This window comes from Diadema setosum, unplaced genomic scaffold (genome assembly GCF_964275005.1).
Source record: "Diadema setosum unplaced genomic scaffold, eeDiaSeto1 scaffold_53, whole genome shotgun sequence".
In the NCBI taxonomy this organism is placed as follows: domain Eukaryota; kingdom Metazoa; phylum Echinodermata; class Echinoidea; order Diadematoida; family Diadematidae; genus Diadema; species Diadema setosum.
Window position 1 is genome coordinate 98,280 of NW_027307679.1, and position 5,943 is coordinate 104,222.

Consider the following 5,943-nt stretch of genomic DNA (forward strand, 5'->3'; position numbering starts at 1 on the left):
TATCTCGCCTCCCATTCCTCTCCCCCTCCCTCTCTCTCTCTCTCTCTCCCTCCCTCTCTCTCCCTCCCTCTCTCCCTCCCTCTCTCTCCCTCCCTCTCATTCCCCCCCTCTCTCTCTCTCCCTCAATACATCATTCATTGATATCTATTATAAAATGGGTTCAAGAATGTAGCCAATAGGAAGCGCTGAAATGAGTCACGTGGGCATTGTTTATTTTAGTACCATTGCACTGCCTGTGTTATCCTATGGTAAATTGCCGATCGTCTGTGCGCGCGGCCCCTTTGAATTGCAGAATGCATGCAATGCTAAATATGCGAAGTCCAGAGGTTCGATATCGCGATATCGATTGCCAGCGAAACGAACGAAAAAATGGCTGCCTCCAGCTCGGATCCGTTTCAGGCGCAGTTTGAACTGTTGAATGACGAGGAATTGGATGAATTAATCAATGGAACTGATTCGGCGAGCACGAAGCGGTCTCTGAAATTCGGATGGCAAAGATTTGAGGCCTTTGTGAAATTTACCAAGACTTCATTGACTGATATTCATGGGCGTCACCAGGGGGGTTGCGCTAGGTGCGAACGCACCCCCCTTCAGAACCTTAAAAAAAAGGCCCTAAAAAAAAAAAAAAAAAAAAAATTAACGCCGGACGCTAAATATAATTGTTTTTTATTATATGTAATTTGTATGATTTTTTTTTTCACCAGAGACAAAAAACAAAACAAAACGAAACAAAAAAAAAATCGCACCCCGGGCTCTGGCAGCACTGATTTTCCTTTACCGTGTTTACTATCTATCGACTGTAGGCCTACTGTATCCGCACGGTATTTCACTCATGTACAACGGATTATTGAATTTCAATTCTGAAAATGCAAAAGCTCCGTCGCGTGAGAGGGGGATACTCAGTGGCGTAACTACGGGGGGGGGGGGGCGGCGGCGGCATGGGGGGCACGTGCCCCCCCCCCCCCCCCAATCCGCTGGTAAAAAAGATTAACAACAACAAAACAAAACAAAAAACTTACCAGAACAAAAATTCAAGGGATAGTAAACTGCTTTTGAAATCGACATGAAAAGGTGATCACGAAATATGATATTTTTCTAAGATTTCTTTTAACCATAATTAAAGAGGACCTGGTGTATAGTGTGAAACATTGTTCAAAAAGCCCGGAGCCGACAAAAGATACTGATTCAGGGTGATTCCTCGTTGGCATTCTGAATATAATCAAGATGTGCGCAGCGTATCAAAGCTAGATCAGTTCTGCAGTGTTGCTTTACATACTAGTCCAGTATGCTAGTCTATATCAAAATGCCTTGCATTGCCAATAATAAGACTTGACCTATTACATAGGTTGTTTCCAAACTTTCCCATGTACATGTATAAACACATACAGTACACACACACAATCCAACACAATTAGGGGATGCTCTGAAGTGCAGATTTTGGACATCTTTCAGTTGCTTGGTCACTTCGACGCCCCCCTCGATGATCATACCCCCCCCCCCCCCCCATCATGAACATAAACCGACATCATTGACTATATACCAGCGGCGGATCCAGGGAGGGGGGCGCACCGGGCGCCCCCACCCCCTCTTAATTTCCAAAGCGAAAAAATATAGCTACGTGTAAACGGCAGTTTTTTTACTGTAAAATGTTAAAATTGTCTAGCTCGCTCGTTCCGCTCGCTCGCATTTAATCACTATGCCATTCTAATTACGTTACTGCCAGTAATTGCTAGTATATATAGTTGCTCCCGGTGCGCCCCCTTAATTTCCAAAGCGAAAAAATATAGCTACAAACGGCAGTTTTTAGATAGTAGAAATGTCAAAATTTTCAAGCTCGCTCGCATTTAATCGTTATGCCATTGTAATGATGTTACTCGCCCTGCCAGTAATTGCTATATAGTAGTTGCGTCCGGTGCGGCCCCCCCCCCCCGTAATTTCCAAAGCAAAAAAATAAAGCTACGAGCGGCAGTTTTTTTACTGTAAAATGTCAAAATTGTCAAGCTCGCTCGCTTCACTCGCTCGCATTCAATCGTTATACCATTCTCCTTATGCTATTGGCAATAATTGGCAGCAGTTGCGCCCGTTGCGCCCCTCCCCTTAATTTTCAAACCTAAAAACATAGGTACCAAACGGCAGTTTTTGGACTGTAAATGTCAAAATTTTCAAGCTCGCTCGCATCTAATTGTTATGTTACTCTCCCGATGTTGCTGCCTGTAATTTCCAGCAGTTGCGCCCAGTGACCCCCTTAATTTCCAAAGCGAAAAATATAGCTACAAATGGCAGTTTTGGGACTAAAATATGTCAAAATTTTCAAGCTCACTCGCTTCGCTCGCTCGCATTTAATCGTAATGCCATTCTCCTGACGTTACTGCCAGTAATTTCCAGCAGTTGCGTCCGGTGCACCCCCCCCCCCTTTTTAATTTCCAAAGCGAAAAAATATAGCTACGAGCGGCAGTTTTTTGCCTGTAAAATGTCAAAATTTTCAAGCTCGCTCGCTTTACTCGCTCGCATTCAATCGCTATGCCATTCTCCTTATGTTGTTGCCAGTAATTGGCAGCAGTTGCGCCCGTTGCGCCCCTCCTCTTAATTTCCAAAGCGAAAAAATATAGGTACCAAACGGCAGTTCTTGGACTGTAAAATGTCAAAATTTCAAGCTCGCTCGCATTTGATTGTTATGTCAGGCTATTCTCCTGATGTTGCTGCCAGTAATTTCCAGCAGTTGCGCCCAGTGCTCCCCTTAATTTCCAAAGCGAAAAATATAGCTACAAATGGCAGTTTGGGGACTAAAATATGTCAAAATTTTCAAGCTCGCTCGCTTCTCTCGCTCGCATTTAATCGTTATGCCATTCTCCTGATGTTACTGCCAGTATTGCAGCAGTTGGGCCCAGTGCCCCCCTTAATTTCCAAAGCGAAAAAATATACCTGCAAACGGCAGTTTGGGGGCTGTAAAATGTCAAAATGTCGCTCTTTCGCCGAGGATCTCACACCGTCACATAATGTACCCCCGTATAGTCCTTCATAGCGAAGATTCGTGTATGCATACAATCACATTATGTACAATGTATTGTATATATGTAAATGTACATGAACCAACAAATCTAGTTTAAAAAAATCTCAAAGGTTACATTTAGTGTCCAAACGCACCCCCCTTGGAAAAAAGCTGGTGACGCCTCTGGATATTTCCCGTGAAAATTTGGATCAGCTACTGTCAAAATTTTACGCTGGGGCAAGGAAGGAGGACGGCACATCTTTCAGCAAACGTAATATTCAGACAATCAGGTATGCAGTACATCGTCACTATCTAGACGAACAAGGTTTTGACATTTGTGACAAAAGCACATTTCCGCAAAGCAATACGTCGTGCGCATGGCAGATTGTCGTTAGCGCGCTTCCCTGCGCCTAGCAGATTGTCGTTACAGTGTGGGAGTGCGCATGGCAGATTGTCGTTAGGGTGTGGGAGTGCGCATAGGGTTAACAACATTCTGCCATGCGCACGGAAGTGCGCTAACAACAATCTGCCATGCGCACGGAAGCGCGCTAACGACAATCTGCCATGCGCACGAGTTTACAAGGCAGTTCTTGTAAAGCTCAAGAGAGAGGGGAAGGCAGATGTTAAATACAAAGAAGCGATTTCACCTGGTGACATGAAAAAAAAAATCAGAATTGTGAGGACCTCAACTGTAATACACCTGCGGGGTTACAAACAAGGTGTTCGTTGATTTAATGATGTATTTTTGCAACCGCGGGCGAGAAAACATTCGTTCAATGAAGCCTTCAGATTTTTCCGTACAAACCGACGAGAATGGACGCCGTTACTTGAGAAAGAGAGACTGTTTAACCAAAAATCGTCGTGAAAACGAGGATTAATCATCCATGGGATTGATGTTTGAGGTTCCGACAAGTAAAAAATGCCCTCTGAAGTCTTACCTGACTTATGTATCGAAACTGAATGACAACTGCCCTTTCCTGTGGCAGAAACCGAAAAGTAAAGTGCCTGAACATGAAGGAGAACCATAGTATTGTAACTGTCCTATTGGCGTTAATTCCATTGCCAACAAAATGAAACAAATTTCTGCATCGGCAGGCTGCAGTAAAATATACACAAACCATTGTGTAAGAAGAGCAACATGCATCACCTCACTAGACAGCGCTGGGTTTGAGTCGCGGGACATAATGGCCGTCAGTGGTCACCATAGTGAGAATTCTCTGAAGCATTACAGCAAAACTGGTGTAGAAAGGAAGAGAGAAACGAGCAGTCACTTGTCAAAAAAACTCTGTTGCACGTCAGGAACACCAGCACAGTCCAAGAAGAGCGTAGAACATCAAAGACATGATCTTTCTGATGTCAGTGTTAAATCTACTGTTGCAGGTGAAGAACATAATCGTCATTATCATGGAACAAAGTCAGAGGAAATGTCCATCTCTATTCAGAGTTCTCAGACGCAGAGTCAAACAGACAATCGGGTTCACGAGTATCACTATCGGAGTGTCTCCATAAGACAGAACTCGCCTCATGTTCGCACACCTCAGTTCCATTTCCACAACTGTGAGGTGCACTTCCACAACAATTAAGCCAATGACATTATTATTGGAACTTGTATATGAGTTGGTGTTTAGTCTTCACTTCACTTCACTGTTCATCTTGAATTTGGTCGACGTTCACTTCACTTCGACGTCTTCACTTCACTTCACTGTCCATCTTGAATTTGTTCGACGTTCACTTCACTTCGACGTTCACTTCACTGTTCATGGGCGTCACGGGGGGAGGGGGGGTGCGTTGGGTGCGAACGCACCCCCTTCAGCCCCTTAAAAAAAAACAACAACAGTCTGCTAGCGACCTCAACGCAGGACGCTAAATAATTATACTTTTTTTTTTTTTTTTGCACCACGGACAACAAATTCGTGGGCAAAAACAATTCGCACCCCTGGCTCTGGCAGCACGGATTTTATCATATCTACTGGTATTCTATACAGTGTTTACTATTTATCAATCGTACTGTACATCCGTGCTGTACGGAGCACGTACGAGTTTGCATACGTGTGCTACTTTCAAGTATGTCGGGTCTATGCACGTTACTTCTGACCAATCCATATTGCCAGCCCAAGTGCGAGCCTTAAAACACATAACAAAAAAATGGAGGGGCAAGTACATCATTTTGCTCCCCCCACCCCTCCATAATTCCAGAGACGAGAAGATTTCCTTCTTACCATTTTTTTTTTGACCAAAAAAAAATTGCCTCCATAAAAATATTGGAGGAGCAAGCATATTATAATTTTGCCTCCACAATTAATGATTAATAATTGATAAATGAGAAGATTTTCTTGCTTTTGAAAGAAAAAAAAAATGTTGCCCCCATAAAAATATTGGAAGGCAAGCGCACCATTTGCCCCATCCCACATAATCATAATTCCCGCGATGAAATGAAATTCTTGCTTTTTTGTTAGAAATCTGTCCAATTATTTCACCCAAAAGCAGTGGCGTAACTACGGAGGGGGGAGGGGGGCAAACCTCCCCAAATCATGAACATAAACCGACACCCTTGACTTCCAGTGGCGGATCCAGGGGGGGGGGAGGCCGCACCGGGCGTCCCCCCCCCCCCTTAATTTCTCAAACGAAAAAATATAGCTACAAACGGCAGTTTTTGGACTGTAAAATGTCAACATTTCCAAGCTCGCTAGCATTTAATCGTAATGCCATTCTCCTGAAGTTGCTGCCAGTACTTGCCAACAGGTGCGCCTGGTGCACCCCACCCCTTAATTTCCAAAGCGAAAAAATATACTGAGCTACAAACGGCAATTTGGGGATTCTAAAATGTCAAAATTTTCAAGCTCGCTCGCTCCGCTCGCTCGCATTTAATTGTTATGCCATTCTCCTGATATTGCTGCCAGTAATTACCAGCAGTTGCGCCCGGTGCCCCCCCCCCTTAATTTCGAAAGCAAAAA

The 5,943-nt window shown here is 44.0% G+C and overlaps 1 pseudogene; it reads left to right on the plus strand.

Moving 5' to 3' along the window:
- The first annotated feature begins 369 nt into the window (after window positions 1-369).
- LOC140245892 (uncharacterized) lies at window positions 370-4,572 on the plus strand (annotated as a pseudogene).
- Window positions 4,573-5,943: the final 1,371 nt, after the last annotated feature.